Source organism: Sus scrofa, chromosome 6, assembly GCF_054392235.1.
Source record: "Sus scrofa isolate SSC_HxYL_T2T_F1_AM1 chromosome 6, Sscrofa_HxYL_maternal_Yorkshire_Landrace_v2.0, whole genome shotgun sequence".
Lineage (NCBI taxonomy): Eukaryota > Metazoa > Chordata > Mammalia > Artiodactyla > Suidae > Sus > Sus scrofa.
The window spans coordinates 43989299-44015803 of record NC_139388.1 but is presented as its reverse complement, the minus strand read 5'-3'; the positions used below and the strand labels follow the sequence as shown (position 1 = coordinate 44015803).

Below are 26505 nucleotides of genomic sequence, written 5' to 3'. Positions count from 1 at the left end.
AGCTGGAGCTGGTCCCCAGGCAGAGTGCCCATCCCTGCTCAGTGGCATGGAAGGAACGATGATGCTGATGGAGCAGGGCAGGGTGTCTCTGCAGCCTCCCACAGTGGACCCTGCGCTAATGAGTCAGTCCTACCCGTGCTCTCAAATTCATTCTTCTCTTTGGGAGGACCTCAGGGTTTCTTAAGGACAATACTGCTTGTCTGGAACCAACCCTGCCCCAGGCACAGTTGTAGGCGCTCTGGCCTCAGCTGTGAATGAGTCTGACCAGATACCATTGGTCCTGCTACCTTTAGTCCTGCAGTTCAGAGGCAGGACACTGCCACAGCTATGCCAGTTATGGGAGGGATGGTCACGGAAGGCTTCTCAGGAAAGCTGACCTTGAGCTGAGACTTAAAGGGCGAGAAGCAATCTGGAAGATGTGGGAGACTTTCCAGGTAGAGAGGAAAGCAAGGCCAAGGCTCTGGGGCCCGATTAAGTCTGGTGTTTGAAGATCGAGAGAAAGTCTGTGACAAGAGTGTGGGGAACAAGGAGTTCCCGTCATGGCTCAGCAGAAACGAATCCGACTAGGAACCATGAGGTTGCAGGTTCGATCCCTGGCCTTGCTCAGTGGGTTAAGGATCCGGCGTTGCTGTGAGCTGTGGTGTAGGTTGCAGACATGGCTCGGATCTGGCATGCCTGTGGCTGTGGTGTAGACTAGCAGCTGCAGCTCCGATTCGATCCTAGCCTGGGAACCTCCACAAAAAGACCAAAAAAAAAAAAACAAACAAACAAACAAACAAAAAAAAACCAAAAAAAAACCAGTGTGGGGAACACAGGAAGTTGAGTGGAAGTGATGCTGGGAAGGTAGGCAGGGGCCAGGTCACTGAGGCACTCAGCCCCGCCGCCCCTCAGGGTCACCGCGGAGCTCTTTGCACAGAGTGAAGCCAGTTACCCCAAAAGGCCCTAATTTTTTTTTTTGTCTTTTTAGGGCTGCACCCATGGCATATGGAGGTTCCTAGGCTAGGAGTTGAATCAGAGCTACAGCTGCCGGTCTACACCCCAGCCACAGCAACACGGGGTCCAAGCCATGTCTGTGACCTACACCACAGCTCCTGGCAATGCCGGATTCTTATCCCACTGAGTGAGGCAAGGGATCGAATCCACGTCCTCATGGATACTAGTCGGGCTCATTACCACTGAGCCACAATGGAAATTTCCACACCAAAAGGCTCTTGACTCACCCTCGGACTGCATGCATAGTTTAAGACTCACAGCTCCATAGCTGCTCGAGAACCTCCAAGCAGGACTCAAGGATGTCTGAGAGTTCAAACCACTCTGTTGACAGCTTCATTGTTCTGGGAGTGAACAGGGCCCTGGAGACGGTGGAACCAGAGGGTGCTCCTGCCAGCCCAGTGTGCCCTGTTTTAACATACGGCCTGGGAGTTCCCATTGTGGCATGGTGGAAACAAATCCCACTAGCATCCGTGAGGATGCAGGTTCGATCCCTGGCCTTGCGCTGCTGTGAGCAGTGGTGTAGGTCACAGATGCCGTTCAGATCCCACGTTACTGAGTCTGTGACGCAGGGCAGCAGCTGTAGCTCCGATTCAACCCCTAGCCTGGGAACTTCCATGTGCCAGGAGAGGGGCCCTAAGGGAAAAAAAAAAGCCATAGAGCTCATCTGTCCCCATACAAGAGAGCAAAGGGGTGAAGGGGTGTCTTGTGGCAGAGACAGAAGCCATGATGCCCCCACAGGACTTGTTGTCACTTGTGCTTAGTTCAGACAGGCTGGATTTGGAGTTTATTCTTGCTTGATCTGACCCACAGCTTCATTGCCGTCTGGAAAGTTCTGGAGAGGATCTCTGTCCCCTGCTGCTTATCTTCCCAAGCTGATATTTCTTTCGTGGCTACACAGGGCCCTCTGGACCTTAATCCGCTGCTCAAGACCCCTCCAGATGCAGCCCCTGGCCTGGTGGAGACTCTGTCATGGGCATTCAGGGCACGTTGCATCTGAGGCGGGCCTGGGCCAAGACGCTGAGTGGGGCCATATGTGTCATCATTCTAGAGTCGGGGAAGGGACAGGTGCCAGCATTTTGAAGACCCTCCCTAGGTGACAGTCATGCACAGCCAGGGTTGAGAAACCAAGAGCCGGGTGGGCGTCTTGGAAGGAAGCCGAGAATTAGACTCTGACCCTGCCTGCCAGGTGCTTCCTGGCTCTGCCCTGGAGACACGTGTAAGGCAGGCCACCCAGGCCACCAGGAGTCAAGGAGAGAGCCAACCAGGGAGTGTCCAGCCACCAAAGAGCTTTGACTGGGTTCATAAAAACGAATGCTTGCCACTGAATCCCAGGGAGCACGGGACACACCAAGACCTGAAACTTTCAGGGTTGTTTAAGCCACATCACCTCAAAGCATCCTCCCCTGGCTCTGGGACAATCCTAGGGGCCATCGGGGAGGAGATGCTGCCTCCCAAGGAGGCTAATCCAGCAATAAGGTCTCGGCCACCTCCCTACCTTCCCTCCACACACACCTGTGCAGGGCAGCCTGCCTACTTCCTGACTGAGGCCACCCAGGCCAGCCCCACGGGCCCCAAGGAACTGCAGGTGCCCAAGCTGGACAGCAGCCATCCTCTGGCCCCCGAGCCCTTGTCCCTGCTTCTGCCTAGGCCAGGAGTCGGGGTTACTTCTGCTTCTTCTACTTTCTCCACATGTGGCTCAGGCGGGGCCTGGTCTGAGCAGGCCAGGACAAGGGGAAGGAAAGCCATTCAGCCCAGGCCACTCTGTTTGTGTGCTTGTTACGGCTTCACCCACGGCATATGGAAACTTCCAGGCCAGGGGTCCAATCAGAGCTGTAGCCACTGGCCTACACGACAGCCACAGCAATGCAAGATCTGAGTCATGTCTGCCACCTACACCACAGGTCAAGGCAACGCCAGATCCTTGACCCACTGAGCAAGGCCAGGGATCGAACCTGCATCATCACGGACACTAGCTGGGTTCCTAACTCATGGAGCCACAATGGGAACTCCAGGCCATCAGAACTCGTTCTGATGAACATCAAGTAGAGACTGTTGTCAAGGTGTCAAACCTCCAGTGAGGTTTCCAGGGAGTCTCCGGAGTGTGTCTATTTAAAAGCCTTAACTTGCTCTATGTAAATATATTCAGTTTACCTTAATTTATGTAAACTTGCCTTAGCATTTTTTTCATTATTGAATATACTGGAAGCTTCAAAAAGTGGAAGTGGCTCAGGCTTCTCCTAACCCTTGGGAGGCCAGGTCTTGAGGGCAGGGGCCATGCCTTGGAGATGATTCTACATCAAAAGAGGATTCTGGGGAGTTCCCTTCATGGCTCAGCAGTTAACAACCCAACTAGGATCCCTGAGGACACAGATTTGATCCCTGGCCTCGCTCCGTGGGGTAAGGATCCAGCCTTGCCGTGAGCTGTGGTGCAGGTCGCAGACGCGGCTCGGATCCCGTGTTGCTGTGGCTGTGGCTGTGGCTGGTGGCTACAGCTCCAATTCGACCCCTAGCCTGGGACCCTTCATACGCCATTGGTGCGGCCCTAAAATAGAAAAAAAAAAAAAAAAAAGAAGGACCCTGACATCCAGAGCTCCGTGGAGAGACAGTAACTGAAGCCAGCAAGACAGAGCCCCAGGCACTATGTGGCAGGGCTTTGCATGGAACAACTCATACCTGATCCTCACAAAAATCCAGCAAGGTCAAGGCTATTCATGTTTTCCCCACTTTACAGATGAGGAAACTGAGGCACAGAGAGGTTAAGGAGCTCTCCCAAGGTCACACAGCTAGCGGGCGGCAGAGGTAAGACTCAAGTTCAGGCAGCCAGTTCGGAGGCCCACAGGCTTATTCTAGCTGCTCTCCCACTTCTGAAGTCACAGCCACAGCCTCTCGATTTATCCAGCCATCTGGGGAGATTTTCACAGCCGGCAAGCAGGGAAGGACCCATCGTTCCCATTTAACTGAGGAGCAAACAAGGGGAAAGAGACTTCCCAGCATCTCTTGGCACGTGAGTGTGAGGCCAGGCCTGGGTGCCTGTCTAGGGTGCCTTTCCTCCTGTCCTGGGCTGTCTGTCCTCTGATCCCGGCCCCTCGAGCACATCTCAGTTGCCAGCAGGTGGCACAGGTCCATACATATTCCAGGGGAGGACGAGAGGAGCCAAACTGTCAGCGTTGTTTTGTTGAGTTTGGGTTTGTTTGTTTACGGAAGCTCTCTAAAACCCACCAGGAATGAACTCCAAAGATAGTATCTCTTAGGCCAGTGTAGGAAGGACTCCGAACATTTTGAAAATCAGGACTCTGTGGGCCCAGCGGGATGCATAGCTGTGCGTTTCAGAGCCAGTGCTCCCATCTAAAAACAATCCGAGGTGACTCGGATCCAGCGTTGCTGTGGCTGTGGTGTAGGCTGGCAGTTTGCAGCTTGATTCAAGCCCTAACCTGGGAATGCCCAGATGCCGCACATGTGGCCCTAAAAAGCTAACTAACTAAACAAATGAAAACAATCCCCAAAACTAATTAACTAACTAAATAAATAACAATTACTAAAAACTAACCCCATATGTCAGGGTCTAGAATAACTAACTAACTAAACAAATAAAAACAATACCAAAAACTCACCCCACATGTCAGTGTCTGGACATTTTATTTATTTGTTTATTTTTATTACTATTTTTTTTAGGGCCGCCCCCACGGCATATGGAGGTTCCCAGGCTAGGGGTCAAATCGGAGCTGTAGCTGCCAGCCTACACCACAGCCACAGCCGCGCCAGATCCAAGCCGCATCTGTGACCTATGCTACAGCTCATGGCACAGCTGGATTCTTAACCCACTGAGCAAGGCCAGGGATCAAACCTGTGTCCTCAAGGATGCTAGTCAGATTCCTTTTCACTGAGCCATGACGGGAACTCCCAGACATTTAGATTTTGGACTATATATGCTTCAAAAGGAACTATCTGGAAAAATGGTAGACTGGACCAGTCCCTCTCTGGGGAATGGGCATGGGCCAATGTTAGCATTGCTAGAGTTAAAATCTCAGCTCCACATGTCCCCTCCGGGGCCCTGGCTGGGTCAGGGCCTCTGTCTGTCATGAGTGGCAGAGGGCCAGCTCAAAGGCTTTATCAGGCATCTTGAACTCCGAGCACCAGCCCCACATCTGCAGGAGCAGAGCTGTACCTGTGAACCCCTAAGGTCCCCTCTTCTGGACAGCATGTGACAGAGGGATAGCGGGGAGGCCCTGCGGTCTCCTGGCTGCTGAAGGAAGGGCAGCAGCGTAAACGAAGGTGCAGGAGAAGCCTGCATGGGAGCATCCGAGGGTGCCCATTGGTCCTGCATTGGTGGCCCGGGCCTGGTGGGCCTCTGTCTCCTGGCTGCCTGGCCATTCCTTCTCCTGCCAGCAGGGCAGGGGTTGCTGAGGGAGGGGTGGCAGGGAGTTTGGGGGAAGTTAGCAAAATAGTTTGGTATTTCCCCATAGGTGAGTTGGCTTCTTGTTATGTGTCATCTACACATCATTGGATAGATACAACTTTGAGCACCAAGAATGCACAGCCCCAGGGCCGCACCCTCAGTAGGGGGGCAGGAAGAGAGGGAACCCCCAGAGATGCCAGGTCCCTGCCCTCCCAGAAGCATGACGAAGTTGGGGTGGGGTGGAGCAGAGAGCTGGGCTGAGAGCTGGGCTGAGATGAGGCTACTGCTCTACTAGGGCGGGGAGCTGGGAGGCAGCTGCCCAGGGCTTGGGGTGGCCTCGCTGTGGCAAAGCAGCCCTCATCACGGGCCAGGCGTTGTCACCTAAGCCTCCTGCTCTTCCCAAGTGTACTTATTAAATCTGGTTCTCAGGCACAGGCAGTGAGCTTGGGAGAGGGTGAGTTTCCATTTGCTGAGAGCTGAAAGATGACTGAGGAAACAACAGTGAATCCAGTTTAAAAAAAAAGAAAAGAAAAAGAAAAAACACTTAATGATAAAGTGTGATAATTGCTGCGAAGGCAAAGAACAGTGCAGCCTGAGAGAGGACAATGGTGGAAACTGAAGTCGCATAGGGAATAGATGTCAGCAAAGGCTCTACTCTGGTGTATACACAGGGTGCCTAATAGATGCTCCTCGTCTGGAGAACATGTTTGAAAGCCCTGGAAGGAAGGGGGACATGACAAGAGGAAAGGGGCTCCAAGGCGGGCAGGGGGGGTCGGAACAGGAAGAGAGAGCCTGGCATCGGATATTCAAAACCCCCCCAACATCCAAGGACAAAAGTCCAGTGTAAAGGTGACAAATGGAGTCCTGAAACACGTCGGGCCAGCCCAGGCATGACCTGCTGCTGATGCACTGGGTTCTGAAAGCACAGGTGGGGGGCGCAGCTCACTGGAGCCTCTGTGCCATTTATGGACCCCTTCTGGGTGTAAAACAGGAAATCAAGGAATTACAGGCTTCCCTGGGCTGTGGTAACTGTGACCCTGGCCCAGTCCTGAGAGCTGAGAACCAGGAAGATGGCTGGGCCCTGGGCACTCAGCTCTGCCTTCCTGGGAGACTGGGTCATGCCTGGGACCTACTGCAAACTCCTTCAGCCAGAGGCAGGGGCTGGGGCATGGAAGGAGTGAGCCCTGGCGGCACGCCCTGGGTGGGACGGTCCCTGGCTCCCTCCAAGGGACACTTACGGGAGAGGGGAAGAACTCCATCTGCCAACAAAGCCCAGAAGCCCTGCACCCAGGTCTCAAATAGGACATCAGGTCCCAGGTTCTCACCAGAGACTCAGCTATTCTTCTGGTTGGTTTCTTTCTCCAGACCGGTTCTCCCCAAGTGAGGTCAAAAATGGCCCTAGGCCCAGGTTGAGAGCATCTTCTGAAGTGGGTCCTACCAAGTCCTGAGACTAGTTCTCTCTATTTTTTTTTTTTTTTTTGATCTTTTTAGGGCTGCACCTGAGGCATATGGAGGTTCCCAGGCTAGGGGTCTAATGGGAGCTGTTGCTGCTGGCCTCCACCACAGCCACAGGAACGCCAGATCCAAGCCGCATCTGTGACCTACACCACCACTCATGGCAACACCGGATCCTTAACCCACCCACTGAGCAAGGCCAGGGTTCGAACCCGCAACCTCATGGTTCCTCGTCGGACTCCGTTCCCCTTCGAGACTAGTTCTGATTGGCTTGGCTTGGCTCCCCGGCTGGGGCTTCGCTGGAATGGTAGGGACTTCCAGGAAGGGCAGGTCCCCCAAAGGAAAAGCAGGGACCTTCAACAGAGAGACGAAGCGGGCTGCGGATCACTGTGTGGGTGAGCCATGGATAAACGCAACAAAAAGGACAAGTCCCCAGAGGGAAGCGTTAGGGTTCAAGGTCTGAAGGAGGCCTTGCCAGGTCAGGGAGGAAGGATGCTAGGCCGGTTTTACAGACGGGGGAGTTCTATGAAGAGGACCTGCTGGGCCATTTTCTACTCTGTTCATTCCCTCTCCTGCAGCTGCCTTTTTCTTAATTACACCCAGAGAGCACGGGAAAGTGGATGCCAGCGATATTTATTTTCTGCTCTGAGCCCGGCACAGGTAACTCACCGGGGGCATCTCTCTTAATGAGGGAAGAAAAATGTCAGAACAGCGATCAGCCACGATACACCCAACGGACTTCAAAATAAGCAAAAATAACATGAAAATTCATTTTGCATCAGCTGGCGGTATAGATCAGGCTCAGATTAGGCGAGTAGGATGTCTTTGTGCTGTTGGTAAGACCTGTTCCTGGGGATTCCCTCACGAGTGGACATGCCTTGTAGAGGGGGTATTCATTCTGGAAGTTATTTTATTCCTGTTAAAACCAGAGCTGGGAGTTCCCATCATGGCTCAGCAGTGAACGAATCTGACTGGCAGATCCATGAGGATCCCTGGCCTTGGATCCGGTGTTGCCGTGAGCTGTGGTGTAGGTCACAGGTGTGGCTTGGATCCTGCGTGGCTGTGGCTGTGGTGTAGGCCAGTGGCTACCGCTCCGATTGGACCCCCAGCCTGGGAGCCTCCATATGCCATGAGTGCAGCCCTAAAAAAAGCAAAAAAAAAAAAAAAAAAAAAAAATAGAGCTGAAGTTGGAGTTCTGGGCCCAGATCTGTGCCTCCTGGCCCTCCTGCTCTCTGAGCTGGGCATCCACAGCCCCTCTCTCTGCAAGCTCCTTACCCTCCAGCTGGGAGGGCCCACTTTCTTTCATGGGCAGGTCGGGGGCGGGGGTAGGGGGGAGGCGGAAGTCCCTGCCCCTTAGTCATAGCGACCTTCTGTGGTCTCACATCACCCCTAAGCCAGCCTGTGGGGCAGGGATTGTCACCCCTACTGCATAGAAGAGGAGACTGAGGCTTACAGGGGCTGATCCGCTGGGCTGCACAACCACCCCATCTGTTCCATCCAGAGCAGACGCTAAATCCCTCCTTGCTATTTATACAGCCCGGGTCTGGCCCGGAGCCCACGCACAGTGGCGCATTCTGTCAAATGCATGAGTGCATGGGTGGCGGGGTCCTGCCCCCACCAGGACCGTGTGCTCTGAGCACGGGCACCCCACATGATTTGTGCAGACTGGGCACACAGGAGGAGCTCTCGCTGAGGGCTGGGTGCCGGCTAGGGGTGATTCCAGGAGCAGGGAACTCCTCGTAGCTAGTTCCAGGCCACGGCAGCAAGAAGGATGAAAGGAGGCGGATGAGGAAGTCCTTGAAATCATAACATGAAAGTAAGGCTGATGGGTCTGCTTCAGCAGAGTTCAGCGAAGGCAGAGCTGAGGAGCACATGAAACCCCCGTCCCCAGGGCCCAGGGGCTCTCGCGCCTACTGTGGCAGGTGGCAGGCCACAGGCAAAAGAGCTGTGGGCCCCCCTGCACACGGTCCCCAGCCCACGCTCCCCCTTCACAGCACAGAAAGCAGGGAGACTAGATCCAGGGAAAACAAAGAGATGAGTCAGGGAGAGACACAGATGGTGAGACAGCGAGAGAGAAATGATGGCCAGCACAAGGAGAGACCGGAGGAGGCCGGCGAGGTGGAGCGCTCCCAGGACAGGGACAGGGACGGGGACAGGGAGCTGAACGTCTCCCCTCTGCCCTGCCGACCCCTTTGCACCCTCCCCCCCCATGCTCTGCACAACTCCCCCCGAAGCTCCCCCAAACACATCAGACACATCACTGCCTTCTGAATGGCTTTGAGCCTTGGTGGGAAGGATAGGAGTGTAGTCGGGGTGGCCACTCCCCAGGCTCCTCCTCCCAAGGTCACCATTTTCTGGCCAGCTTGGCCTCCAGAGTCAGGTGGTTCCTCCTCCTCCAGCCCTGCAGCCCCAGGGGTACAGCTCCCCTGCTACCAGACCCAGGGTGCTGACCTTCCTGCATAGCTTCCCTTTTGCAAAGAAGTCCCTTTCAGAGTTTCCCAGTGGCTCAGCGGGTTGAGGATCCAGCCTTGTCACTGCCATGGTGTAGGTTCGATCCCTGGCCCCGGAATTTCTGCATGCCACAAGTGTGGCAAAAAAAGAAGAAGACATTCCTTTCACTCTTCCTGAATGACGCTAGTGAACATACCCCCTGTTTCTTGCCAAGTCCTAGCTGATCCAGGGACATCTTGTGCTTCTAACTTCAAGGGTAAAACAAACACATCTTTGGAGGAGAAAGACCCTTGCCTCTGATGGAAGAGGTGTGCACTCCCCTCAAAGGTCAAAGAGCCAGGCTGGGCAGGGCATTTTGGGGAGCAGATTAGCCCTCTTTTGGAAGGCAGGAGCCAGCACGTGTCTCGGGAGCACTCAGCCTCCTCCATGCACGGACGCACTGGGCTTTAATGCAGCTGTCCCAAGAGGACAGCCCTCCAGATAAGCAAAAAAGCCTCCGCTGACTATGCATGCTGGTGTCCAGACTTTTGTGGTCTATTTTTAGAATGTAGGACACCTTTCTCGCAGAATAGACAAGACGCACTAATCCAGGAGGGAGGCCTGGGAGAGATGAAGATGGCAAGTCTAGATATGAATTAGTCGCGAGTATATTATTTAAAGAAATGTTGAACAGCTAGGCAAATATTTGATACCTTGGAATTGGAGCCGGCATTTTCAGAGGCAGAAAGGCAGCAGCGGCTGCTGGAGGCACTACCCCTCACCCAGCTGGTGTACCTGGCTGTCACGCCAGTTCTACAGGCCCCCTCTTGCTGCATGCTGAGATGTGATTAAACCTGTATGCCTACTGGAACCGTGTGTAAGACATGGTGTGTGCCTGCACACTGGACCCAAGTCTCAGGGACAGTGCCTGGTGCATGAATGGATGCAGTTTTTTTCTTTTTTAAAGGAGAACTTGTTTTCCTTAAATATTCCATCACATTATTGTAAGGATGTGGCATCCCCATCAGTGTGGCCTCTTTTTGGAGAGGGATCAAAGAGCCTGACCCCTAATTTTTTTTTTTTTTTTTTTTTTTTTGGACATGCCCGAGGCATATGTAAGTTTCAGGGCCAGGGATGGGAATAGCACCACATCAGTGACCTGGGCCACAGCAGTGATACCAGATCCTTAACCCACTGAGCTGCCAGGGAACTCCAGCCCTAACTTGGACTCTCTGGTCTGGAGTTCCCAGAAAAACCAAAGAATTCCTCTTAGTTCAGAAAACAGGTCCTGTCTATAAGGCACAAGGCCCCAGGCAGAGCCTCCAGGTTTGGATAGAGGCTGGGAGAATCTTTTATTCCGGCAGAGAATTATCCTCTGGGAGCTCACAGGCACAAGGCCCAGAAGGCAAATGCCACCAGGTGCACCTGTCCATGGAGAGACGGGGCTGTCTTTACACAGGCTACCATACCCAAGGGTGGAGGCCAGTTTACAGATGGAGAGACAGAAAATTCATGGTATGACCAAGGTTCCACACGGCTGAGCGATAGGATGACATCAGAGCATGTGTGTGAAAGGCGGTCTGGGCTTTTACAAAAGCCACAGCTAATATTTATATTATAATCATGACTCACAATTATAAGCATGACTCTTACCATGGGTCTGAGTTCGACAAGAATCTCCCCAGGCAATCCGAAGGCTCCACAGGCATGCACCTTTTTTAGGTCCACTTTACAGATGAAAAAAATGGGGTTCAGAGAGTGAAGAGCTCCTCTAAGGGGGGGTGGGGGGGCCCGAGGTGGCTCCACGAGCAGGTGCGGACATCAAAGCCCAGGCGCCGAAGACCACTGCGCCACACGGCCTCTCCTGGGACGCCGCCAGCCGTTCCCATTCTGCTTGGGAAGCCAGAGCAGCGCGAGAGGGCAGAGGCGTGGGGCTTCCTGGCTATGTGGCGGGGCTGCAAGAGGCTCTGTGCGGATGGGTTGGGGGGTGTCAGCGAGGCGGGACCCGCGCCCTTGGCCTGGCCTCCGCGCTCCGCACGGCAGCTGCCCCGGCGCCGCCACCAGATGGCAGCAGATGCTTTGCGATCGCGCCTCTGGGAGGGTGAGGACGGCGGGGTCGGGGCGCCGACCTGCGGAGGCCACTCGCGGCGCGACCTCAGGAGCCAGACCGCCTCCTCCGGCCGCCCGCGTGGCTTGCGCGGTCCGCGACCCTTAGCTCGGGCCGCGAGGGAGTGCGCCCTGACCCCCTTTCAGGTTTTACCGCCGCCGCCTCACGCGGTTCGGGCGCGGACGTGTTGATTGGCTCGACCGAGGCCAGAGAAGCCGGAGGAGCGAGCAACCCCCTCGGGGAGGGCGCCCGGGCAGGTGGCCTGGAGGCTGCAGGACAAGGTCCGGCCGGACCGCCGCCCCCGCAGCGCTCCCTCTGACCCGCCTGTTTTCACACCGCTTGCTCCTCTGCCCCCTCGACCCTGTGCGAGGGAGGCTGTCACCCCGCTCGACCCCCAAGGAGACTGTGACTTGGTCAGGTCCAGGGCCTGGCTGAGGGCGCACTGGTGGGCAAAAGGCCCAGAGGGACCCAGCGCCGGGTCTCTGCTCCAAGCCGGGCCTCGCACCGACGGCGCCCAGAACCTGGAAATGAGCCAGAAATGATGCATTTGGCCATTTGGCCAAGAGTGGGTGCGGGCCCCCGGGGCAAGCCGCGGGCACTTCCCGAATCTAGGAGGTAGATGGGGCAGATGGGGAGGCAGGCAGAGCCAGAGCGAGCCAGGCTGGAGCTGTAGGAGAGGGCCTCGAGTTTGCCTTGTGAGCCATGCACGCTGGTGCAGAAGGGTGCTGACCAGGGAAGGGAGTCGCAGCGCCCGGGGGCCCTTAGCTGCACCCCACAGGGCTCCAGGCAGGAGTTGAGGGGCAGGTGGGGGCGAGCAGAGAGAAAGCCGGGAGGCTGGTTCCTGCTGAAGCCTTTGAGAAATTGGAAATAGTGTCTCACAGTCAACGCTGTAAAAGCCACGAATAAGAGTGACCGGGCCATCCAAAGCCCACCCGGCCAAGTGCACTTGCGCTCAGCCCTCAGCCCACAGCCGGACTGCTCCTGGGGTGGGGGCAGGGGGGTGTGTGTTAGTCGTGTTCCTGGGAACGTTGAAATGGGCGCCTGCAATGTGCACACTGCGGTGCTACACATTTCTTTCGGATTCCTTAGAAAAAGAAACACTCGAAACAGTGCAGTAATCAAAACACAGGAGGGGAAATGAGAAAACGTAATTGAAAACGGCAGTGATGTGGAGGGGAGTCAGCTGTCTCAAGTCCCCTTCCTGGCTCTCTCACCTACTCCCTCTGCATCTCACCTCTCTGGGTCTCCCTAGCTCATCCACTAAATGGGATCATTCCACAGGATTGCTGTGGGATTTAAGAGGAAGGATAGACTGGAAGGGGTGTGGAATTGTGAAAGGGCTGAGGACCCACCATTGTGCTCCTTGGTCTCAGACCCCCTTAGGCTCTTGCGTTATTTTATTTTATTTTTTCTCACTTCACTTGTGTTTTATTTTGCATTGTATTTTTTTTTCCACTGTACAGCATGGGGACCAAGTTACACTTACACACGTATACATTTTTTTCCCACCCTTGTTCTGTTGCGATGTAAGTATCTAGACATGGTTCTCAATGCTACTCAGCAGAATCTCATTGTAAATCCATTCCAAGGTGCATCCGATAACCCCAAGATCCTGACTGCATTGTATTTTATTTTACCTGTTTCTCTGTTTTTACTTTTTCTTTTTCTTTTTCTTTTTTTTTTTTTTTTTTTTTGGTCTTTCATCCTTTTAGGGCCGCACCTGCTGCATATGGAGGTTCCCAGGCTCGGGGTGGAACAGAGCTGTTGCTGTCAGCCTACACCACAGCCACAGCAATGCCAGATCTGAGCTGCATCTGCGACCTACACCACAGCTCACAGCAACACCGGATCCTGAACCCACTGTGCAAGGCCAGGGATCGAACCCGGAACCTCATGGTTCCTAGTCGGCTTCATTTCCGCTGCACCACGATGGGAACACCTACTTTTTCTTTTTCTGCAGACCCTAGCCTGATGCTGGCACACCAACACTCTGCATGCTTCTGCCGTCCCCGTCACAGCCCTGGAATGCTGCAGGTGTGTGGGAGGGGGCTCCTGAGCCCCTGGATCTTTCTCTCAGGCCCTCTGGTCGGCTCCTGGAACGGCTCAGCCCGCTGTGACTTGTCCCTTCTCATATGGTTGACTTCACTTCCCAGGCCTCCCTGACCTCTAGTAAACAAAAGACTCCTACAGATTGATCAGAAAAAGGCAAACGACCCCATATGAAAATGGATAAAGGTAGAGCCAGACAGTTCACAGAAGAGGCGCTGCAGACGTTGAAAAGACCCTCCACGTATCTAAGTGTCAGGAACATTCAAAGGAGAACAGCACCCCGGAGGGGGACAAAAATTCAAAAGAACTCCAGAATTTGGAGCTGGGAGGTTTGCAGGAAATAGACACCTAGAGAGGTCCTTGCTGGTGGAGGGGGAATCGCTCCATCTTTTGACTTGTGCATTATTCACTGCAGTTTTAAAATGTCTGTAGCAGGAAATAGTTTACATATTGTCCTGTGTTTTCTTTCTCTCCACCTGATATTCCCTTCGTCCCCTCCTCCCCGTCCCTCCTCCACGCCCATCAAATGCAGGCAGCTGGGCCATTCTTGCTGCCTCATCTCAGGAGAGGAGTGGGAGGGTGAGCAATTTTCCAGCTTTCTTTCCTAAAAGCAAGCCCTCAAGTAAACAGAGAAGACACTGCATCCAGAGGGAACATTTGGAGAAACTTTAGGAGAGCAGAGTGTTAAGGAAGCCCCCCTCCCTGCCCTCCCCTCTGCCCTTCAGAAAAGATTTCTCTGGACTGGGATCCAGATGGGTGGACAGCATGGGGACAGAGAAAATGGCAGAGGATGACAAGAGCCGAGACCTTGGCCTGGAGAGAGCAGGGGAGGGCTGCTGGGTGTCTGAGTCTTCCTGCAGTAGGCAGGCCCTCTCCTGAGATGCTGCGCTAAGACCCTCCGATCATCTCAAGCCCAGCCCACACCCCACACTGCAGAACCAGGAGACAGAGCTGCCTGGATTGAAGGAAGGGTCCATGATGTCGCTGCCTGGATCGAAGGGTCCATGATGTCGCTGAAGCCACGACAGAGATGCCCGCGTGCCTCACCACACCCCGAGACCTGGGCATGTTGGGAGGACCAGATTCAGACTCAAACCCAGAAGGAGGACAATGTAAAATCAACCAATATGTACATGTAATAGAAAGTTTTAGGGGAAAGATATTTTTCTTTCTTGGTTCTCAAGGGTCCCAGCTATGCCAGAGCTGGGACCCACCAACCCCACTCTCCAGACTCCCCTGAAGATCTCAGTGTACAAAGATAGCTGCATTATGTGGAAGGCAACAAAACGTGAAATAACCCGAATGCCCATCAATATGGGGAAATAAATGATAAAGAATTATCTTTACATGCAGTGCTTAAAAAAGAAATAAATACAATTTAAGAGATTTTGTTAGATTTCAGGAGTTCCCCTTATGGCCCAGTAAACATGAGGATGCAGGTTCAATCCCTGGCCTCACTCAGTGGGCTAAAGAATCCAGCATTGCTGTGAGCTGTGGTGTAGGTCGCAGACGCAGCTTGGATCTGACGCTGCTGTGGCTGGGGTATAGACCAGCAGCCGTAGCTCTGATTTGACCCCTATCCTGGGAACCTCCATATGCTGTGGGTGTGGCCCTAAAAAGCAAATAAATAAATAAATGAGAGATTTTGTTAGATTCCAGATAAATATACCTAAATCATTGGTTTTCTCCATGCCTGCTATAAATGATTAGGAGTTGAAATGGGGGAAATCTATGGAGAATGTTCATGGGATCCAGAAAAAAATCAAGAAGAAACTAAATTAAAACCGTATTATTCAAATCTTCTACATCGCTATCTACTCAGATCGACCATGTTCGAGAAGAGATACAAGATATCATTATCCAGAGTTCCCGTCGTGGCGCAGTGGTTAACGAATCCAACTAGGAACCATGAGGTTGTGGGTTCGATCCCTGGCCTCGCTCAGTGGGTTAAGGATCTGGCATTGCCGTGAGCTGTGGTGTAGATTGCAGACTCGGCTCGGATCCCGCATTGCTGTGGCTCTGGCGTAGGCCAGTGGCTACAGCTCTGATTGGACCCCTAGCCTGGGAACCTCCATATGCCGCGGGAGCGGCCCAAAGAAATAGCAAAAAGACAAAAAAAATAAAAATAAAAAAATTAAAAAATTAAAAAAACAAGATATCATTATCCTAGAACAAGAGTACAATGGAAAAAAGAAAAAAAAAAACACTCTAGAGTGAATCCACTTAGGGGAGCACAACATTTCATGCAAAAAGTGGTTTTACTGGCACCATGTGATAAATGAAACAAAATACTGTGAAAAAACATTTGTCCAATATTTACTGATTTTTAATAAGCTCTACCTCTTACAAGGCAGAATCGAGTCACCTTTCAAGGGTGATGAGTACAAGGATGGGAGGAATGATTATATCACCTTGGCAAACAGTCATAATCATGACAGTTTGTGGGCGGGTTAATATGTGCAAAGTGCTCTATTCTATTGCTTTTTCGTAATAATAGTAGGGTTCGTATTATTTGTTTTAGATGTGTCTCATGTAAACAATGTCTACCTGGATTTTATTTCTTCTTCCCAACTGGATAGGAAAATTCATAATTTATTGTGATAGATGATACAAATTGGGCTTAACATCTTCAAACATGTGTATATATATGCTGGCAGGAATGGAGTGATGGTAGGAGGAACTCCAGGAGGACTTCCTGGAGGAGACGATGCATGCCCTGAGTCCTGAAGGGTGAAAATATTAGTTTCCTAGGGTTGCCATAGCAAATTAACACAAACCTGGTAGCTTAAAACAATGGAAATGTGTTTTCTCACAGTTTTAGTAATCAGCAGGTATGCTCTGAAAGTTCTGGAGATTTCCTTCCTTGTCTCTACTATCTTTGGTGGCCCCAGGTATTCCTTGGTTTGTGGCAGCATAGCTCCAAGCTCCACCTCCATCTTCGCAGTGTTGTCTGTGCTTCTGTCTTCCTCTTCCTGTAAGGACACTTGTTACTGGCTAGATCTAGGGCCCACCTGGAAAACCCACAATGAGCTCATCTCAAGATCCTTACCTTAGTTATATGTGCAAAGACCTTTTTTTCCATATAAGAACATCTTCCAAGGCTCCAGATGGACATATGTTTTAGGGGAAGACCATCCAACCCACTACCATGAGTAAGAGGTAGCCAAGCAAAGACAGATGGGAAAAGTGCCCTCAGTAAAAGGACTGGCCCAACGAAAGGCACAGGGACATGCCTTAGCTTTCAAAATGTACTCTTACTAGGTCATGGATTGTGAGGAGAAAGTGAGTGGAGAGGCAGTCTTGGGGACAGACTTGGGACCAAAGAGTTTAAATTATATCGCAGTGGTTCAGGTTAAAATGCCGAGATCCTATACAGATGGTCAAAAAACACATGAAAAGATGCTCAACATTGCTAATTATTAGAGAAATACCAATCAAAACCACTACAAGGTACCACCTGACATCAACCAGAATGGCCATCATCAAAAGATCTACAAACAATAAATTCTGGAGAGGGTCCAGAGAAGAGGGCAGCCTCTTACTCTCTTGGTGGGAATGTAAAATGGTGCAACCACTATGGAAAATAGTATGGAGGTTCCTCAAAAAACTAAAAATAGAACTACCGTATGCTCCAGCAATCAACTCCTGTGCCTCTATCCCAAGAAAACCATAATTCCAAAAGATACCCCAGTGTTCATTGCAGCATTATTTACAGTAGCCAAGACATAGAGGCAACCTAAATGCCCATCAACAGAAAAATGGATAAAGAAGATGTGGTACATATACACAATGGAATATTACTCTGTCATGAAAAGAACAAAATAATGCCATATGCAACCACATGGATGGACCTAGAAATGATCATACTACCTGAAGTTAAACAGTGAAAGACAGACATCGTGATATCACTTATAGGCGGAATCTAAAAAAGGGATGCAAATGAACTTATCTGCAGAACAGAAACAGACTTAGACTTTGAAAAACTTATGGGTACCACAGGGGACAGAGGTGGGGGGAGGGATGGACAAGGGGGGTTGGGATTTGCATGTGCATACTGAGGTCTATGAAATGATTGGCCAACAGGGACCTGCTGCATAACATGGAGAACTCTACCTAATATTCTGAGATCATCTATGTGGGAAAAGAATCTGAAAGAGAATAGATGGGGGTACATGTGTAATGGAATCACTGTGTTGTACAGCAAAAATGATCACAACATAGTAAATCAAGTAGAATTCAATAAAACTTTTAAAATGGGGGGAAAAAAAGATGTTATGGTCCTGAATGAGGGTTATAAATGGGGTGAACATGTCTGAGAGATTAAATCGGCAAGATCTGGGGACGCATTAAACATGGTAGGAGAAAAATAGGGATGGTGGCTAGATTTCTGGTTTGGGAAATGACTAGATGATGACTGCATTAACTTAATTAGCAAAAGAAGGAAGATAAGCTCATCTGCAGGGGATGTACATGGGGGTAGGAGGTAGAGGAGATTGATTTCATTTGGGACATATCAGTTGTAACGTTCATATGGACACCCCATACGTGAATGCCCAAATCCGAGATGAGATATGACACTGAAGGTCAGAGATAAAAAAGCTGGTGTAAGCCCGAAGGATCAGATAGACCCTGACCATGGGTGAACTCCCTCAAGAAGAGTTTAAAGGAGAAGGGCAGAGGGTCAAGGACAGGATCCTGGAGGATGCTGAAGGGCAAAGAGTGGGTGAAGGACATCAACCAGGAGAGGGTCATCAGCAGAGTAAGAGGGGCGCTCAGAGGATCCTAGGATTTCTAGAGCAAAGGGCAGGTGATTCAAGGAGGAAATGCTTGGCAGCATCTGATGTGGGAGCATCCCAGAAAATGTCACCGGACTCAAAAGGTGCACTAGGATTGGACATGGAGGTCACCTTCAAACTCTGCAAGTTCCTGAAGAGCAGTAGAAACAGAAAGGGAGGCTCCGACCTGGACTCTGAAGATGTAGGTGCTTCTCCGGTGATGAATTTGACTGCGTGCTAGAAGACAGCCCTCCCGGTAAAGTACCAGCTGGAGGTGATGGGGTTTACCTTGTAATATAGATCCACAGGCTGCTCAGGCTGTGCGTGCTTACAGGGGTGCAGTGGTGGCCTGTCCTTCTCTTCTTTCTCATATGCCAATCATGGGCAACACATAGACAGCATCCCTCAGCTATGTCTTCCTCTAGGCACTAAGCAAGCACTTTGCAGCTCTTTGCTCATTTAATGCCTACAACAATGAGATGAGTATTTTGTTTATTTTATTTATTTTATTTTATATATTTTTGTCTTTTTCTTTCTTTTCTTGTTTCTTTTCTTTCTTTCTTTTTTTTTTTTTATGTTTTTCTAGGGCCACATCCACGGCATGTGGAGGTTCCCAGGCTAACGGTCGAATCGGAACTATAGCTGCTGGCCTACACCACAGCCACAGCAACGCCCCATCTGAGCGGCATCTGCGATCTACACCACAGCTCATGGCAACCCTAGATCTTTAACCCACTGAGCAAGGCCAGGGATCAAACCCACATCCTCGTGGATGCTCGTCAGTTTCATTATCCACCAAGCCAGCTATGGGAACTCCAAATACTATGTTTATTTTAGAGAAAAGAAAAATGAGGCTTGGGGAGTTCAATAGCATGTGCATTAGGTGGTAATGCCACATACAAACTGAAGCTGATCTAACCCCAAAACCTGCCCTTCTGAGCAGAATGCCAATCAATGCTGTAGCCTTGATCCCATGAGATTAAAAGATTAGCGAGAGGGGGAGAGAGAGAGAGAAAGAGAGAGAGAGAGAGATCTCAGCCAAAAGACTCACCCCCACCATCCAACAACCAAATGCAGCTGCTCTATTACAAAGCAGGGGGGCAATTCTCAATATGCCCAGGGGACTTGTAGATTCTCCCTCTTACAGCCCCCAAAGATGCAGGTTAAGTCATGAGACATGTGAAATCAATTTTCTCATTTTTTTAAAAGAATTTAATATATCTTCTGAATGGAAAGATATACCATGTTTTTGAATGAACACATCGAACACAAAATATAAAATACCCCAAACTATAAATGAATTTCATGAAATCCCAAATCATTCTTAGAGATTTATGCTTATATGATTTTTTAAATTTGAGTAAAATAAACTAGACATTAATGGAAAAGAGAAGTCTGAGAAGCATCGAGAGGTTGGGACAGTGAAGTTGTCTTCATAGAATTAAGAATATAAAAAAACCTATTGTATCACATTAATATAATTTTATATAGAAATAGACAAGTATGGAGGTCCTGTCGTGGTGCGGCGGAAACCAATCCGACGAGGAACCATGAGGTTTCGGGTTTGATCCCTGGCCTCCCTCAGTGGGTTAAGGATCTAGCGTTGCCACGAGCTGTGGTGTAGATCGCAGATGCCGCTCAGATGGGGCGTTGCTGTGGCTGTGGTGTAGGCCAGCAGCTATAGCTCTGATTCGACCCCTAGCCTGGGAACCTCCGTATGCCGCAGGAGCAGCCCTAGAAAAGGCAAAAAGACTATATATATATATATATATATATATATATATATATATATATATATATATATATATATTATTTTTTCCATTATAGTTGATTTACAATGTTCTATTTCTGCTGTACAGCAAAGTGACCCAGGCATACATGTATATCTACACATTCTATTTCTCACATTATCATCCATCATGTTCTATCACAAGTGACTCGATGTGGTTCCCTGGCTGTACAGCAGGATCTCATTGCTTATCCACCCCAAATGCAATAGTTTGCATCTATAACCCCCATGCACCCCACTTCATTGAAGTATTATTTACAAGAGCCAAGATACGGAAGCACCCTAAGGGTCCATTGATGGAATAAGTAGAGAAAGAAAATTCAGGCATATTATTCAGCCACTGAAAAAAAAGGAAGAAAGAAATCCTGCCATTTGTGCATGTATGACATGGATGGACTTCGAGGGCATTATGCTAAGTGAGATAGGTCAGACGGAGAAAGATACATACTGTAGGCTCTCTTTTATAATGTGGAGAGGTCAAAAAGTTAAAAAAAAAGACGAAATAGCATTTGTATTGTAAGGGCTTGGTTTCTATTTTTAAAAATCTCTTCATATATAATCTTTTTGTGGTTTTTTTTTGGTCTTTTTGTCTTTTTAGGGCCACACTGGAGGCATATGGAGGTTCTTAGGCTAGGGGTCGAATCAGAACCATAGCCGCTGGCCTACACCACAGCCACAGCAATGTGGGATCCAAGCCACGTCTGTGACCTACACCACAGCTCATGGCAACTCGGGATCCTTAACCCACTGAGAGAGGCCAGGGATTGAACCTGCATCCTCACGGATGCTCGTCAGGTTCGTTAACCATTGAGCTGTGATGGGAACCCCCTGTATATAATCTTTTAATTATTTTTTTATTAATTTTGCTGAAGCTTTTTTCTTAGACAAAATAATTTTCATGTAATGAAATCTGATTGTCTCTTTTTTTTTCTTTTTACAGCCATACCTGCAGCATTTGGAAGTTCCCTGGCCATATCACAGCCATGGCAATGCTGGATCCCAGCCACATCTGTGACCTACACAGCAGCCTGTGGCAACGCGGGATCCTTAACCCACTGAGCGAGGCCAGGGATAGAACCCACATCCTCACGGAGACTACATGGGATTCTTAGCCTACTGAGCCACAATGGGAACCCCTGATTATCTTTTTTGGAGAATGTCGATTGGTGAAGAATGGTAACGTATGCCTAGTTTCCCCTAGGTTTCACATGAAGCCTTTGCAAGAAATGAATTTTGCATATCATGAAATTTAGAGGTCTAATTTTATTTTCTTCAATTTTGGGCTGTATTGCCTGGTTCTATTCAGCATTTTTCTCACTTATGTTCACTACGTGATCATGACTTGACTGCTTGCTCAGGTGTCTCATCATTCCTTCTCTTATTAATTTGGAAATCCCTTGATACTTTCCCTCCCCGGACGGCTCCCTTCCCATCCCTAATAATCACAGAAAGCTGTATCTCCTTATAGGTTGTCTTGGTTATCTGTGGCTGTGTAACAAATGACCACACAACTTAGCAGCTTAGAACAACAAACAGTGGTTATCTCACAGTTCTGAAGGTCAGGAGTCCAGGGTCAGCTTAGCTGGGTGGTCCTGGTTCAGGGTCTCTCTGGAGGCTGCAATCCAATGACAGCCAAAGCGAGCCTGGGTCTGGAGGCTTCTCTTCCAAACGCACTCCTGCGGCTATTGGCTTCTGTCCCCTGTCACATGGGCCTCCGCAGGGCTGCCCACAAGAAAGAGAGTCAGAAATGGAGTCGGAGCATCTTTTATGGGTTAGTCTCAGAGTCACACATCCTCTTTGCCTGGAAGTTTATAATTCAGGAATTACACTAGGGTCTGTCTAAGTATATGTCTTCTTAATTAATCCTTCCTGAAACTCTACAGCCCCTTTAATCAAGGCTTTTCTCCTGCTCAGAAAATGTTCTTTAATTAATTGTTCAATTATTGTTTTCCCTTTGTATGATCTTTTTTTTTTTTTCCCTTTTTCTGAAACCCCTTTCCTTTGAATGTTAGATTGCCTGGATTTGTCCTCGAAATCTCTCTCCTTTTGCATTGAGATGAGATTTTCTTCCACTGAACTCCCAGGACACTGACTTATTTCTCTGCCTTGATCGCTCTTTTTCAGAGCTCATCAACTGAATTTTTAAAGGAGAAGTCAGTTTATTTTTTTACTTCCTGACAGTCCTCCTCCCCACCCCTGTGTCACCCCCAGTTCTTCTCCATAAGGCTTCAAGACTTCTCACTTTTTGTTGACTTTTTTTTTTTGTCTTTTTTGCCTTTTCTATGCCGCTTCCTGCAGCATATGGAGGTTCCCAGGCTAGGGGTCCAATCGCAGCTGTAGCCGCCAGCCTACACCAGAGCCACAGCAACGCTGGATCCCAGCCCCGTCTGCAACCTACACCACAGCTCACGGCAATGCCGGATCCCTAACCCACCGAGCAAAGCCAGGGATCGAACCCGCAACCCCGTGGTACCTAGTCGGATTGGTTAACCACTGCACCATGACGGGAACTCCCATCTTGATGACGTTCTTTTCTCCCCCATAGAACCGCCTCTCTGGCCTCTCAGTGTAAACTCCCTCCCCAGGCCCTGCCTTCTCACAGATGGGGTGCCTGCTTTCCTGGCTCTCATGTCTGGGGATTCCCTGGCCACCGACAACGATTCTCTCAACCAAACTCAACTCAGGCTGCCCAGAACCTCTTTCTCAGCTCGACTTGGGCTTTTGGACTTTGGTGTTTGTCTCTACATGGTTCAGTTTGGGCAAGAATCCTGCTAAGTCAGTTTAACCAGAACCCCCCACCCTTGATATCTGATCACCCTCGAAATCTGGTTCCTCACCCCCACCTTCCCCCAGGTGCTGTCTGGTCACCCTGGCCTGCCTTCTGCAAGAATCCTGTTAGGTCGGTTCAGCCCCAGTCCCCCTCACCCTTGATGTTTGCTCAGTAATGTTCCATCCCCTGACCTCCTCACCCTGCTCCCGGGCTATGCTCAAGCCCCACTTTTTTGTCGTTGTATCCGGAGGAGAGGCCCATCTCTCTCCTTCTGTTCAAGCCCCCACTGCAGTGGTCTCAACATCAATCTCGCATCCCCCCATGCCCCCCCCCAAATAAAGTCGCCTTACCATCTCTGATGAGCGTCGTGCATAATTTTTTCTTTAATGACACCCAGATGAGGCAGGCAGCTGGCTGCTTCTGGGCAGTGGCGCACCCGCCCTGCGGTTTCAGCCCTGGTGGGCAGCTTTGTGCAAACTAGTACCTTGTCATCCTTCCATCAGTGCAGGTGGGGTCCTCTCCGGCCGCACAGGTACACGGCACACCAGGTTTCGCGGAGCACGGCAAAGATCCACAGATTGCCAAATTCCCACTGTGAGTGGGAGGGACTCAGGGCACAGGGGGCTGTTTGATGTCCCTGCTGCTGCCCTGCAGGCTGGCCTCTCAGCGCTTTCAAGGAGCAGAGGGGGGGGCTTGGGAGGGGACGTTAAAGGAAAGGGCGGGGCCCCTGCCTTTGACAGGGAGCTGGGATGTAGCCAAGAGGCGACCAGAGGGAATCCAGGCTGGAAATCTGAACCAGAAGGCCTGGGGCATATTAGAATTGCCTGGGGATCTTCTAATTTAGATTAAACCTCAGGCTGCCCTTCAGACCAGTAAATCGTATCTCTAGGGTGGGAATTTGGGCATCAGCATTTTAAAACGTCTACACAGGTGGATCCTGCCAGTCAGCCAGGAACAGAAGCACTGGCTTCAAATGGTCATCGGAGCCAATCTTACCTAGATCTTGAGTGAGGGTGATGTATCCACCCCTTTTTAATATACTGGTCACATTGACCTTATGCATTTACATATCAAGGTCACCAACTGTGTCATCTCTCTTCTGTGGCCCAGCACCGAGCTCAGTCCCTGAAATACCAATAAACAAACAAATGAATAAATCTGTATTTTGCCATGACCAGAAAACTACAGCACTAAAAAGGCCCCATGCACATACTTTAGAGCGAGAAACCAAGGGCCTGAGCAGAATGAGACGCTGAAGCTCTCCCAGCCTAGAATCCAAGCTGGAAGGCTGCCAGGACCATGAGGCCCATCTTCCCATCATTCTGCTTGCTTTATTTTGGGTCTCTTTGATGTTCTTTTAACTTTTTAAAATTTATTTTATTTCATTTCTTGGTTTCGTCTTTTTAGGGCTGCACCTGTGGCCTAGGAAAGGTCCTAGGCTGGAGATTGAATCAGAACTGCAGCTGCCAACCTATGCCACAGCCATAGCCACCCAGGAACCTGGTCGAGTCTGGGACCTGCACCACAGCTCACGGCAATGCCCGATCCTTGACCCACTGAGCAAGGCCAGGGATCAAACCTGCAACCTCATGGACACTAGTGAGATTCATTATTGCTGAGTCACAACAAGAACACCCCAATGTTCTATATATATATATAGAACACGGTATATGGAGGTTCCCAGGCTAGGGGTCAAATCAGAGCTGTAGCTGCCAGCCTACACCACAGCCACAATTACCTAGGATCCAAGTCATGTCTGCAACCTACACCACAGCTTGCGGCTGCGTTGGATCCTTAACCCACTGAGTGAGGCCAGGGATTGAGTCTGTGTCCTCATGGACACGAGTCAGATTCATTTCCATGAGCCACAATGGGAACTCCAAAAACTCCATGATGTGCTTTTAAAAAACAATTTTTTATTATGGTTGATTTACAGTGTTCTGTCAATTTCTGCTGTACAGCAAAGTGACCCAGTCATACATATATATTCAGTCTTTTTCTCGTATTCTCTTCCATCATGTTCTATCGCAGCGGTTGGATAGAGTTCCCTGTGCTGTGCAGCAGGCCCTTTGACATTCTTTATAAACCCATACATATGTGAAGAGAGGTGCACACAGACCACCGTGCCATAGGCTGGGAGGCAAGGTCATCGCACCCCAGTCCTCTCCTGTGATCTAGAATCAGGTCTGGGTCTAAACTGAATATGAGCAACTTGAGTCCAATTCAGCCGACAAATATTTGCTGAGCATGTGCTACGTGCCAGGACTATTCCACCTTTGGGACGTGGTAGACGGTCTCCAAAGATGGCAGCCAACACCCCCGTGGTACCTGCAGGCACGCGCCCCTCCGTCCATCAGGAAGAACCTAATTCTCTTCCTGAATCTGGGCTGGCCTTTCAACTTGCTCTGAGAATAGAATGTAGCCAAAGTGAGCCTGGGCCTGTTCCGGGCCCAGCCAGCAAGAGAACTGGCAGCTTCTGACTTGGGTCTCTTGGAGCCCAGAATACAAGGTAAGAAAAGTCAAACCGCCCTACCCAGAAAGGAGCCGAGCCAGCTCTTTGTCATTCCAGGCACCACAGCTGCAGCACCAGGCTCAGTCAATACCATCTTGACCTTCCACCTTCAGCCAAGCTCCGAGCTGAATGCAGCCATCGGAACAACCCCAGCCAACATCATGTGGATCAGAAGACTTGCCCACCAAGCCCAGTCACCCACGTAGTCTCTAAAAGAACAAATTTCTGTTGCTTTAAGCCACTAATTCATAGGGTAGTGGTGGCACCAATAGATAACTGAAACATGAAGGGAGACAAGTAATAAACAATAAGCATAATAAATATTTATTCTCAATTTATTTTCAGTCATCGGTGATTCCAATTCCTTGGCTGTAGGTATCCGAATACCCACCTCCCCTTCTCTTGGGGGGTAAACATCCCCATATTCAGAAACTTCCCCATCCTGGGCATGGTCAGATGGGGAAGTCAGCACAACCCCCAGACCTGGCCCAAATCTCTCCAAGTGTCTGGTACACAGTAGGTGCTTTCTCAATGCATTAGTCTGGCTCCATCAGAAACTCCCTGTCATCAACTTGAGTCCATCATGTAACTACCCCTTCTCTCCACCAGGGGAAGGAACAAGTGGCGATAACCCCAATGTTTCTTCAATCTGTGGGATGCGATTTGTGCCTGCTCCCTCCCCCCTGCCAGCCTTGCCTCCATTCCCCTTGCCTGAAGGGCATGCTCTGCAGGGTAATGGCTCAGGGCAGGAAGGTCACCAAGCAGTGTGTCCTCTTAGTCTAATAGCCTCTCTCCCTCTTTTTTGCCCATGTGTACTCACTCTTCTGGTGATGGGAACACTGCAACTTTTCTTGGGGCTCCACCCTCCCTCTGAGTCCATCTGGCTCCGTTCTCTGCTCTGCAGGCTGGCACATTACTCAGCCGAGAGCCAATTAGTATATTCTAACCACAGCCTCAGGGATTGGTTCAGGAATGAGCATGTAACCAAAGCTCATCCAATCAGAGCTAATCCGAGAACTTTTGTGCTTAGACCCAGAAGAAAGGTTCCTTCTTCCACAGGGATTTCTCTCTGTAAGGATCGTGTAAGCCTGGAGCTTCTGGGGCCAGAAGAATTGCTGGAGGATGAAATCAACATGATAGGATGCTCAGGAGAGAGAGAGAGACAGAGGCAGAGATGGACGCAGACACAGACAGGGAGGGAGGTGACGACAGCATTGGAGCCCCTGGAT

At 50.3% G+C, this 26505-nt stretch overlaps 1 long non-coding RNA gene across 1 annotated transcript; it reads right to left on the bottom strand.

Moving 5' to 3' along the window:
• Positions 1-15827: 15827 nt before the first annotated feature.
• On the bottom strand, positions 15828-23882 carry LOC146402313 (uncharacterized). The gene is made up of 4 exons (XR_014808633.1): positions 23115-23882; positions 21543-21716; positions 18494-18671; positions 15828-16402 (listed from the first exon to the last, which is right to left on the bottom strand). It is a non-coding gene; the product is annotated as an uncharacterized LOC146402313 (long non-coding RNA).
• Between the last annotated feature and the right edge of the window lie 2623 nt (positions 23883-26505).